Here is a 12,857-nt window from a genome sequence, read left to right as displayed (position 1 = left end):
TGGCAATTCTACCAAAAACAATCTATAGATTCAATGCAATCCCCATCAAAATCCCATCAAACGTCTTCACAGACCTTGAGAGAACAATAATCAAGTTTATATGGAAAAACAAAAAACCCATTATAGCCAAAACAATCTTATCCAATAAAGGAATTTCTGGAGGCATTACCATCCCTGACTTCAAACTCTATTACAGATCTACAGTATTGAAAACAGCTTGGTAATGGCATAAGAACAGAGAAGTCGACCTATGGAATCAAATAGAAGACCCGGATATTAACCCACACACATATGAACACCTGATATTTGACAAGGGAGCTAAAGGCATACAATGGAAGAAGGAAAGCATCTTTAACAAATGGTGCTGGCATAACTGGATGTCAACCTGTAGAAGAATGAAAGTAGATCCATATCTATCACCATGCACAAAACTCAAGTTCAAATGGATTAAAGACATCAACATTAATCCGACCACTTTGAACCTGATAGAAGAGAAAGTGGGAAGTAGTCTACAAGATATAGGCACAGGAGACCACTTCCTAAGCAGAACCCCAGGAGCGCAGACAATAAGAAAAACAATGAATAAATGGGACCTACTGAAACTGAGAAGCTTCTATAAAGCAAAGGATGGTTATGGGAGCCGGGAAGTTTATATCTCAACTAAGGGAGCCATTTTAGGGTTTGCAAGAGACTTGATTCTGAAGGGGTACCAGGCCCAAGGAGAGGTTCCCAGATGGTACTCTGGGCAGCAGAGGAGCGGGTGCCTGATCTGGCCTTGGCCCATAACCATACTGATGAATATTTTGCATGTCACCACATAACCTTCTTCTTCACCACAGAACATCCATGGTGATGGATGGAGATAGAGACAGAGACACATATTGGAACACTGGACTTAACTCCCTAGGTCCAAATGAGAAGCAGAGGGAGGGAGATCGTGAGCAAGTAAAGCAAAATTAGAGGGGGCCTTCATCCAACGATGGATGGAGATAGAGACGGAGACCTACATTGGAGCACTGGAAGTCAAGACCGCAAAGCGTGTGTTCACCCACTGATACAAGGGTACTGATCGAATGAGAGTTCACCAAGGCCAGCAGGACTGGGACTGAACGAACATGTGATCAAACCGGATTCTCTGAATGTGGCTGACATGGGTGCTGACTGAGCCCTCAAGGTCCAAATGAAGACTGAGAAGCCATTGACAATGACACTGGGTCTTGTTTCGTCTGCATGGACTGGCTTTTTGGGATCCTGGCTTGTTTGGATGCTCACCTTCCTGGACCTGGAGGGAGGGGGGAGGAACTTGGATTTCCCACAAGGCAGGAAACCCTGACTGCTCTTGGAAATGGTGAGGGAGGAGGAGAGGGAGTGGGGGGAGTGGGAGGGTTTTGGGAGGAGGGGAGGAAGTGGAAAGAGTGTTTTCGGATACTTGAATAAATAAGTCTAACTGAAAAAAAGGAAAGAATATGGCACTTTTAGAAATGATACAGTCTTTACAGACTAATAGTGAACAGCCAATTTACAGGATTAATACCATCAAAAATCAAAAGTTACATGAAAAAATTAATACTGTTAAAATGATAACATTAATTTGACAGAAAAATTGATTTAACATATAAGGATATTAAGAAGTTATCTGAAAGAATTCATACTGTTGAATTTGACAATGAAAATTTGTTAAAAAATTATGATAAGTTAGCAGATAGATTATCTCTCCAGGATGTCAATCTGCATGCTATTCAATAATGTCCAAGGATGAGATGTTATCTTTTAAGGAGAAACTTCACACCTTGGAATCACATGTGCAGAATGAGGACCAGAGGCTATGTGCCTCATTGAAATCACTAGAAATATATACAGGCTGGGAGATTCAGGCTTTACAAAAGACAATAGCAAAAAGATTTGAAATAATTGAGGAAATTATTGGAACTGATTAACAGGGAAAGAAGGCACAAGGACAGGATTTAACATCACCAGTATCTATCTGAGATTATTTACCCAAGGTTTTATTTTCCTACCCTGTAATCTACTCTGACAAAGCATCAAGTTATAAAGACCCAAAGGGATCCAAAGATGGTAGATGGATACCTATAGAAATGAATAATCCAAAAGAAATCAAGCAAGATGTTGTAACTTATGGTTTGTATTCTTCATTTGTTAGGGAGATGATAAACACATGGTCTTCTAGCATTAAAGCAATGCCACATGTTTGGATTCAGTTAGTGTCAACAGTCCTGGATGATAGGCCTCAATTAATGTTTAGAATTTATTTCAGAGAAGAGGCAAAAATTTTGGAACAACAGGGAAAAGCAAAAGGCCTTGAGACTTCTCAAGATCAAATTCTTTGTGAAGGCCCTTATGCTGACTCACAGGTTCAAGCTCTTTATGATGAACAAATCTTGTCACTATGCCACACAGCAGCCTTAAATGCTTGGGACAGGATTCAAGTACCATGAAAAAGAATTAAATCATATACTAGGGTTAAACAGGGCCAGAGAGAACTCTTTACTGTCTTTTTACAAAGATTAACTAAGGCTGTACAAATAGGAGTAACAGACCCAGACGCTAGACAAGTACTTATTGAATCTCTGGCTTTTGAAAATGTTAACTTAGAATGCAAAAAGATACTTGGGCTTTTAAAGGTTAGATCCACACTCAAGGACGAATGGATCTTGCATGCAATGAACATTGAGACATTTGACTATAATACTGAGTCTTGCGTAGCAGAAGCAATTTCCAAAGGAGCCAGGAGACATCAAAATGCCAAATATTTTAATTGTGTTCATAGGACATCTGAGAAGGCATTGTAGACAAGGAATTCCTAGGAATGATATCTCCTCTGGGAATGGCAAGAATAAGAGGACTCAGCCTTCAGGTATATGTAGAATATGTGTGACAAAGGCAGACATTGGACCAATGAATACAGATCAGCAAATGACAGACAAGGCAACCTGATACCATTGGGAAACTCCTTGAGAGGCCTCTCATGGCCAAGCCAAAAGTGGCCCAGTCATTCCCAGTAACTGTGGAGGACATGTCTCACCAGGAAAATTAAAAAAATTCAGAGTCTTCTGTAAAAGACCATACTGTTTTAGATGATGGCATAAACATGGAGAATAAGTAAAAATTCCAATATGAAATAGAAAGTGTATATTCTGGCAGACTTCTATAATTGATCAAAGACCAAAACTAAGAGTGCATATAAATGGCATTGTTATTGTTGGTTTGATAGACACAGGTGTGAATGTGAGTATCATTACTCCAGAATCTTGGCATCCAAATTTGCCTCTTCAAGAGGCAGATATACAATTACTAGGAATTAGAACCATATCTCACGTTAAAGAAAGCATGGAATGGGTTGATTGTATTGGGCCTGAAGGTCAAAGAGGGAAACTGAGGCCATATGTGGCTAATTTTGCAGTAAATTTATTATGGAATACCCAAATTAACATTCCTGAAGTTTCAGGAACTCATAATTCTGGGAAGGATATTATAGGGTACTATACACAAAGGTCACCAGCCATTCAGGTTGTACCAGAACATAAAGCAACTAGCAAACCATTAGAGGTAACAATAGTCCTACTTTTAAAATGGTTAACTGAGAAGCCTATATTGGTTAAGCAGTGTCCTCTAGCTGAAGATAAGTTGCAGGCTTTAGAATAGCTGGTATAAGAACAACTATATGCTCACCATTTTGAAGAATCAACCAGCCCTTGGAATTCTCCTGTATTTGTTATAAAAAGGAAATCTGGTAAATGGAGAAGGGTGATAGATCTAAGAGCTGTCAATAAGGTTATTGACATATGGGTCCTCTACAATCTGGAATTCCGTTGCTTTCTCTATTACCAAAAGAATGGCCTCTTATAGTTATTGATTTGAAAGATTGTTTCTTCACTATACCTTTACAAAAAAAGGAAAGAGAAAAATTTGCATTCACAGTGCCTACTTATAATAATTCTCAGCCTACTAGGATCTATCAGTGAACTGTACTCCCACAGGAGATTCTCAATAGTCTCACATTGTGCCAATATTTTGTAAGTCAGCTATTGGAAATAATATGCAAACAATTTCCCAAGTATATTATTTACCATTACATGGATGACATTTTGCTAACTGATTCAAACATAGATACCTAGAAAGAATGTTTGAAGAAGTAAAGATAGTTTTACCTAAATGGGGATTGCAGATTGCTCCTGAAAAACATACAGAGAGGAGATTCTGTTATTTATCTAGGTTATAAATAAGTTTACAAAAAATTAGGACACAAAAGGCACAAATTAGAAGAGACTGGCTATAGACTCTTAAAGACTTTCAAAGATTGTTAGGAGACATTTTCAGTTTACAACTGGCTGTTGGGATAATACCTGATCTAATAGTTCATTTAAACAAAACCTTAGATGATGATAAAGATTTGAATAGTCCCAGAGAATTAACAGCTGAAGCAGAAAAGGAACTGACAATGGTTGAGGAAAAATTACAGGAGGCACATGTGGATAGGGTGAATCCAAATCTTAGTTGTATTTTAGTCATATTGCCTTCCAGAATTTTTCCTACAGGAATTCTAATGCAGAGGAAAGATATCATTTTAGAATAGATCTTTTTACCACATAAACCAAGTAAAAAATTAAAGAGTTATGTGGAAAATATATCTGAATTAATTATAAAAGGTAAATTGAGACTTTGTCAAGTAGTAGGTAAAGACCCAGCAGAGATTATAGTGCCTTTTACTGATGATGAAATAAAGAAGTTATGGGAAGACAATGATCATTGGCAAAGGGCTTGTGCTAATATTTTGACAGAAATTAATAGCAATTATCCCAAAAGTGATAGACTTAACCTTATTAAGAGAACTTCTTGGATTATTCCCAAAACTGTACATGATGCATCAATAACTGAAGCCCGTATGTTTTATACTGATGGAAATAAATCAGGGAAGGCAGGTTTCCAATCAGAAGAATTAAGTTAGGTGGAACAAAGCCTGTATAATTATGTCCAAAAGGCAGAATAATATGCTATTCTATAGTACTAAGGGATTTTAAAGAATTTCTTAATATAGTTATGGATTCACAATATGCAGAAAGAGTTGTCTTGCATATTGAAACTACTAAATCTATACCAGATGATATGGAATTGACTTCATTATTCATCCAGGTGCAATACATAATCAGGAATAGGTTTTGTCCTATTTACATAGCACACATCCGACCCCATATGGATCTGCTATGTCCTCTAGCACAAGGGAGTGCAGAAATTGATCATTTATTGATTGGAAGTCTGTTGCAGTCCTCTGAATTTCATAAAAAACCATGTCAATAGCAAAGGTTTAAAGAAAGAGTTTTTTATTACATGCCAATAATCTAAGAATATTATAAAGAGGTATCCTACTTGCTCTTTCTATAATCAAATATTGTTGTCTGAAGGGAGTAACCCTAAGGGTACTCAAAAGAATGAATTCTGGCAAATGGATGTGTTCCACTTTATGGAATTTGGTAAATTAAACTATGTCACCACACCACAGACATGTTTTAAGGTTTTCATTTGGCAACTGCCTTGAGGTAATAAAAGGCTGATTCAGTAATCACACATTTATTGGAAGTTATGGCCATCATGGGTATACCTTCACAAATAAAGACAGACAATGGTCTGGCATATTCAGCTAAGAAAATGAAATGGAATTTGTTTCTTATATATAAAGCATACTACAGGCATACTAAATAATTCTACAGGTCAACCAGTTATAGAAAGGTCAAAACGTACTATAAAGGATATGCTGAACAAACAGAAGGGGATAGAAAATATCCTCAGAAATAGATTGCATAATGCTTTATTAACCTTGAATTTTATCAATGCTAATGAGAAAGGAACAACAGCAGCAGAGAGGCATTGGTTAATGGAAAAAACTTCTGAATTGAATCAACAAGTATATTTCAAGGTTATGTTGACTTCACAATGGAAACCAGGAGATGTACTACATTGGGGAAGGGGTTTTGCTCTTGTTTCACAGGAGATGAAAAAATATGGATATCATCAAAATTAATAAAGATTCGCTTTCATGAAACCTCTTGACAAAAAGAAATGAGAGCTCATCCACAATGGTGACAATCATATAGGTGATAAGAAAAGCTCATAAGAGTTAGGGCAGGCTATTGTCTGCAAGGTCCTTGGCCCAGGAACAGTTTCTACTCCTGCACTAAGGCTATCCACCCAGAGGGGTGAGTGTCTGCCTGCTCGGCAGGCCAGAAGGTCCCCCTTAGGGAGTGCAGCGAACCTTCAGCTTCTGCTTCAGGGGCCTCTTTGTTCCACACTACCATGCCCTCCTCCAAAGGTCACCCTTTTGTCTGTGGGGTCCTTGGACTACCAGGAGTCCCTGTTCTTTTGCTGAGGAGATCCATCCAGACTGGTCCTTGACCCAGGAACTGTTTCTGCTCCTGCACTGAGGAGACCTACCCAGAGAGTCAGTCACAGCAAAGATTGAACCAAGATGCCAAGACTTTCCTGGCTGCATTTGAAAAGAGATGGGCAGGTGCCAAAGCAAGATTCCTCCAACAACCTGAAAGGCAACATGACAACACCAGAATCAAGGGATCATACAACAAGAAGAATTGAACACCCTGCTCCAGAAGAAGTAGAAGAAATCGACTTTAAACGAAACTTTATGAAAATAATAGAGGACCTTAAACAGGACATGAAAAACTGCTGTAAGGAAATGGAGATGACAAACAAAAAGGTAGAAGACATGAATAAATCTCTCAAAGATACCCAAGAAAACAAAGAAAAAACAATCAAACAGGTAATGGAAACAGTTCAAGACTTGAAAAATGAAGTGGAGCTAATGAAGAAAACGCAAACCAAGGGAAGGCTGGATATGGAAAATCTGGGTAAATGAACAGAAACTACAGAGACAAGTATTACCAACAGAATACAAGTGATGGAAGAAAGAATCTCAGACACTGAAGATACTATAGAGGAAATAAACTCATTGATTAAAGAAAATAACAAATCCAACTAATTCTTAACACAAAACATCCAGGAAATCTGGGACAACATGAAAAGACCAAATCTAAGAATTATAGGGGTAGAAGTGGGAGAAGAATTACAGATCAAAGGACCAGAAAATATATTCAACAAAATGATAGAAGAAAACTTTCCCAACCTAAAGAAGGATATTCCTATAAATGTACAAAAAGCAATAAGAACACCAAATAGACTAGATAAAAAAGCATCCCCTCACCATATAATAATCAAAACACAAAACATACAGAATAAAGAAAGAATATTAAGAGCTGCAAGTGAAAAAGGTCCAGAAACATATAAAAGGAAACCTATCAGAATTACACCTGACTTCTCCATGGAAACCATGAAAGACAGAAGGTCTTGGATAGATGTGCTGCAGACACTAAGAAACCATGGATGCAAGCCCAGACTATTATACCCAGCAAAGCTTGCATTCACCATTGATGGAGAAAACAAGATATTCCAGGACAAAAGCAGATTTAAGCAATACATAGGTACAAACACAGCCTTACAAAAAATACTACAAGGAAAACCACGAACCAAGGAAGCCAACAACACCCATAATAACACAAGCATCTTTTTTTTGAGAAAGTAATTTTATTAAATTATAAAAGTTTCCATTTCCGCCCCTCCTCCCAACACCCTCCCACTCCCCTCACTCCCTCTTCTCCTCCCTCTCCATCCCTAAGAACAGTCAAGGTTTCCTGCCCTGATAACACAAGCGTCTTACAATTCTGCACCAGCACAACTCAAAGAATGGAAACACACAAACACTACCATCAGAAAAAAATAACCAGAGTTAACAATCACTGGTTGTTAATATCACTTAATATCAATGGACTGAATTAACCTATAAAAAGGCACAAGTTAAGATAATGAATACAAAAACAGGATCCACCATTCTGCTGTTTACAAGAAATACACCTCAACCTCAAAGACAGACAACACCTCAGAGTAAACTGTTGGGAAAAGTTTTTTTAATCAAATGGAACAATGAAACAAGTGGGTATAGCTATACTAATAACTAACAAAATTGATTTCAAACTAAAATCAATCAGAAGAGATGTAGAAGGACACTTTATACTCATAAAAAGAACAATTCATCAGGGGGAAGTCTCAATCTTGAATATCTATGCCCATAATATAAAAACACCCACATTTGTAAAAGAAACATTATTAGAACTCAAAGCATACATCAAACCCCACACTCTAATAGTGGGAAACTTCAACATTCCTCTCTCACCAATGGACAGATCAACCAGACAGAAACTAAACAGAGAAATAAGAGAACTAACAGATGTAAAGAACCAAATGTACTTAACAGAAATCTATAGAACATTCCACCCAAACAAAAAAGAATATACCTTCTTCTCATCATCTCATGGAACCTTCTCAAAAATTGATCACATACTCGGTAAAAAGCAAACATCCACAGATGAATTGTTCTTTTTATGAGTATAAAGTGTACTTCTCCATCTCTTCTGATTGATTTTAGGTTGAAGTTAATTTTGTTAGATACTAGTATAGCCATACCTGTTTGTTTCTTAAGTCCGTTTGATTGAAAAACCTTTTCCCAACCCTTTACTCTGAAGTAATATATGTCTTTGAGGTTGAGGTGTGTTTTTTGTAAACATCAGAATGTTGGATCCTGTTTTCATATCCATTATCTTAATCTATGCCTTTTTATAGGTTAATTGAGTCCATTGATATTACGTGATATTTATGACCAGTTGTTGTTAACTCTGGTTATTATTTTTTTTGGTGGTAGAGTTTGTGTATTTCCCTTCTTTGAGTTGTGCTGGTGGAGGGCTGTTAGATGTCTGAGTTATTGTGGATGTTGTTGTCTTCCTTGGGTTGTGATTTTCCTTCTAGTGCTTTCTGCAAAGCTGGGTTTGTGGCTACATATTGTGTAAATTTGCTTTTATCCTGGAATATTTTGCTTTCTCCACTGATGGTGAAAGAAAGCTTGGCTGGGTATAGTAGTCTGGGCTTGCACCTATGGTCTCTTAGTTTCTGCAGCACATCTATCCAAGACCATCTGGCTTTCATGGTTTCCATAGAGGAATCACGTGTAATTCTGATAGGTTTACCTATATATGTTTCTTGACCTTTTTCCCTTGCAGCTCTTAATATTCTCTCTTTATTCTGTATGTTTTGAGTTTTGATTATTATATGATGAGGGGATGCTTTTTTGATCTAGTCTACTTGGTGTTCTTATTGCTTCTTGTACCTTCATAGGAATCTCCTTCTTTAGATTGGGAAAGTTTTCTTTTATAATTTTGTTGAATATATTTTCTGGGCCTTTGAGCTAGAATTCTTTTCCTTCTTCTACCCTATTATTTTTAGGTTTGGTCTTTTCATGTTGTCCCAGATTTCCTGGATGTTTTATGTTAATAATTTATTGGATTTGTTGTTTTCTTTAATCAGTGTGTTTATTTCCTCTATAGTATCTTCAGCATCTGAGATTCTTTCTTCTATCTCTTGTATTCTGTTGGTTATATTTGTCTCTGTAGTTTCTGTTCATTTACCCAGATTTTCCATATCCTGCCATCTCTCAGTTTGTGTTTTCTTCATTAGCTCCATTTCAGTTTTCAAGTCTTGAACTGTTTCCATTACCTGTTTGATTACTCTTTCTTTTCCTTTCCCACATTCCCAGTGCCTGCCTACCCTGAGCATTCATTCACTGTTCTTTCTCTTTGAAAAGGGCAGGCCTCCCTAACCCTTGGACATCAGCCAGCCATGGCAATAAAGTTGCAGAAAACTAGACATCTCTTCTCCTATTGAAATGGGTTGAGGCAACCCAGTAGGAGGAAAGTATCCCAAAAGTAGGTAGCAGAGTCATAGACAATACCTGTTGCTTTTGTTCGGAATCTTACAAGAAGACCAAGCTACCCAACTGTAACACAGGTATATAGGGCATAGGTCAGTCCCATGCAAGTTCTCTGGTTGGCAGTTCAGTCTCAGTGAAGCCCTATGAACCAGGTTAGATTTGGTGGGTTTTCTTGTGGTATCCTTGGCTTTTCTGGGTCTCACAATCAGAAGGCGTATTCTTTTGTGTTTGGATGGGATGCTCTATAGATGTGTGCTGAGTATATTTGATTCATTACATGTGTTAGTTCTCTTATTTCTCTGTTAGGTTTCTATATGGTTGACCTGTCCATTGATGAGAGAGGAGTGTTGAGGTCTCCTACTATTAGTGTGTGGGGTTTGATGTGTGCTTTGAGTTCTAGTAATGTTTCTTTTACATATGAGGGTGCTTTTATATTAGGGGCATATTCAGAATTGAGACTTCATTCTGATGAATTGTTCCAGTTATGAGTATGAAATGTCCATCTCCATCTCTTCTGATTGAATTTAATTTGAAGTCAATTTTGTTAGATATTAGTATAGCCATACCTGTTTGTTTCTTAGGTCCGTTTGATTGAAAAACCTTTCCCCAACCCTTTACTCTGAAGTGTTGTCTATCTTTGAGGTTGAGGTGTGTTTCTTGTAAACAGCAGAATGTTGGGTTATGTTTTAGTATCCATTCTCTTAAGCTGTGCCTTTTTATAGGTGAATTGAATCCATTGATATTGAGTGGTATTAATGACCAGTGGTTGTTAACTCTGGTTATTTTTTGGATAGTAGTGTTTTTGTGTTTCCCTTCTTTGAGTTGTGTTGGTAGAGGGTTATCAGATGTCTGTGTTATTGTGGGTGTTGTTAGCTTCTTGTGGTTGAGAATTTTTTTCTAGTACTTTCTATAAGGCCAAGTTTGTGGACACGTATTGTTTAAATCTGTTTTTTTATCATGGAATATTTTATTTTTTCCACCGATGATGAATTAAAGCTTTGCTGGGTATAGTAGTCTGGGCTTGCATCCATGGTCTCTTAGTGTCTGCAGCACATATATCTAACACCTTCTGGCTTTTATGTTTTCCATTGAGAAGTGAGGTGTATTTCCTTTTTTAATTAATTAAATTATTTATTAAAAATTTCCACCTCCTCCACGCCTCCCTTTTCCCTCCCCCTCCCTTTCTAGTCCTAAGAGCAGTCAAGGTTCCTTGCCCCATGGGATGTCCAAAGTCCTCCCCCCTCCATCTAGGTCTATAAAGGTGAGCATCCAAACAAACCAGGCTCCCCTCTGGGTTGGTAGCCTCAGTGCGAGGTATATTTCTTATAGGTTTACCTTTATATGTTACTTGACCTTTTTTCTTTGCAGCTCTTAATATTCTTCCTTTATTGTGTATGTTTTGTGGTTTGATTATCATATGGTGAGGAGATTTTTTATTTGATCCAGTTTATTTTGTGTTCTGTAAGCTTCTTGTATCTTCATAGGGATATCCTTCTTTAGCTTGGGAAAGTTTTTTTTATGTAATGTTTTTGAATATATTTTTTGTGCCTTTGAGCTGGAGCTCTTCTTTTTTTCTAGTCCTATCATTTCTTAGGTCTTTTTTTCATGGTGTCTTAGATTTTTCTGGATGTTTATTTTTTGGACTTAATGTTTTCTTTGAGCACTGAACCTATTTTCTCTTTCATATCTTCAGTGCCTGACATTCTTTCTTCTTTCTCTTATATTCTGTTATACTTGTTTCTGTAGTTCCTTTTTGTTTACCCACATTTTTTTTCAATTTGTGTTTTTCCTTCTTATTTTCATTTTGGTCTTCAAGTCTTGAACTGTTTCCTTCACATGTTTGATTCCTGTTTTTTGGTTTTCTATGGTATCTTTGAAGGATTTATTAATTTCTTCTAACTTCTTGTTTGCCTTCTTTCCCATTTCTTTGAAGGAGTTTTTCACTTCCTTTTAATAGGTCTCTATCATTTTCATAAAATAGTGTTCAGAGTCATTTTCTTCTATTTCTTCTGGGTTAGGATGATCAAGTCTTCCTGTTGAGTCTCACATTCCACCCTGCTCTCAAGGCCACCTTTTCATCTGATAGGTACTTTGAACTCTGAAAGAGATGCTGATCCAGTGCTGAGGGGACTGGAGAGGTGAGTCAGTGGCCACACTGCTGGACATCCTTAAGTGTCACTCTCTGGAACCTTCCCAAGTCAACGGAATCCAGGCCCCACCAATTCCCTAAGATTTTCTGTTCATTTATCAGGGTGTGTTTCTGCTGGTGGGATTTATTTACCTCATCACCCCCTGCCCCCAATCCTGCCTTTTCATCTGTGAGGCCCTTGGAACCCTGCAACAAATTCTGCTCTAGTGCTGATGGGACCAGAGAGATGAGTCAGTGGCCACAGGGACAGACAGGTAGAAGCACCACTCTCTGGGACCTTCCCAGGGGGACCAAATCCAGCCCCCCCCCATTTCCCTAAACTTTTCTGGCCAATCAGATGGGTGTGCTCCTGCTGCTAGATAGGTAATCTTCAACCACTTCAAGGATCTGTGGAACATGGCATTTAAATAAATAGGTTTCTCTTTACATGAGATGTGATTGCTTCTAACAGCACCAAATTTCTGAGAAAATGTTGAGCACTGAATAAAGACGCAGGGCGATTGGTAATGAAAAGTCCCGAGATTATCTTATCAAAGATATAGCTTTAATAAAACAGAAGGAAAAACTTACACAGAGTACCATCCATCTGGAATGCTGGGTCCAGGCCAGGTCGAGAGGGAGAGAGAGCACGGAAGCTTTCACCCACCAGGTTTATAGGTGAACTTTTGCCTTAGGGCAACACGCCCCACGAACAGGATGTGATTGGCTGAACTCCCCTATCAACTGAAGACACTCCACTTGGAGCTTATTTTCTTCTTGTCAAAACTGGCGTTTAAGCAAGGAACTGACAATGTCTCAACTACTGACAAGTTACATGATATTCGGAAATGGATAAGCAGGACTCTCAAATCTTGCCAAGACAGG

General features: G+C 37.9%; 1 protein-coding gene across 8 annotated transcripts in view; it reads left to right on the top strand.

Moving 5' to 3' along the window:
• LOC125395479 (sulfotransferase 2A1-like) overlaps window positions 1–12,857 on the top strand; it is a 51,782-nt gene that overhangs the window by 18,071 nt on the left and 20,854 nt on the right. The window contains exons 2-3 of one of the 8 annotated variants that reach the window (XM_087909354.1): window positions 11,931–11,982; window positions 12,668–12,857. The exons of 5 other annotated variants lie outside the window; for them this stretch is intronic. The gene's annotated coding sequence lies outside the window, so the exon portion shown is untranslated. The remainder of the gene's footprint in view (window positions 1–11,930; window positions 11,983–12,667) is intronic. 2 more of the 8 variants (XM_087909353.1, XM_087909360.1) reach the window with 2 other exon arrangements.

Source organism: Myodes glareolus, chromosome 1, assembly GCF_982192425.1.
Source record: "Myodes glareolus chromosome 1, mMyoGla1.1, whole genome shotgun sequence".
NCBI classification, from domain to species: Eukaryota; Metazoa; Chordata; class Mammalia; order Rodentia; family Cricetidae; genus Myodes; species Myodes glareolus.
The sequence above is the reverse complement of the archived record's forward strand: the minus strand, read 5'-3'. Positions and strand labels throughout refer to the sequence as shown.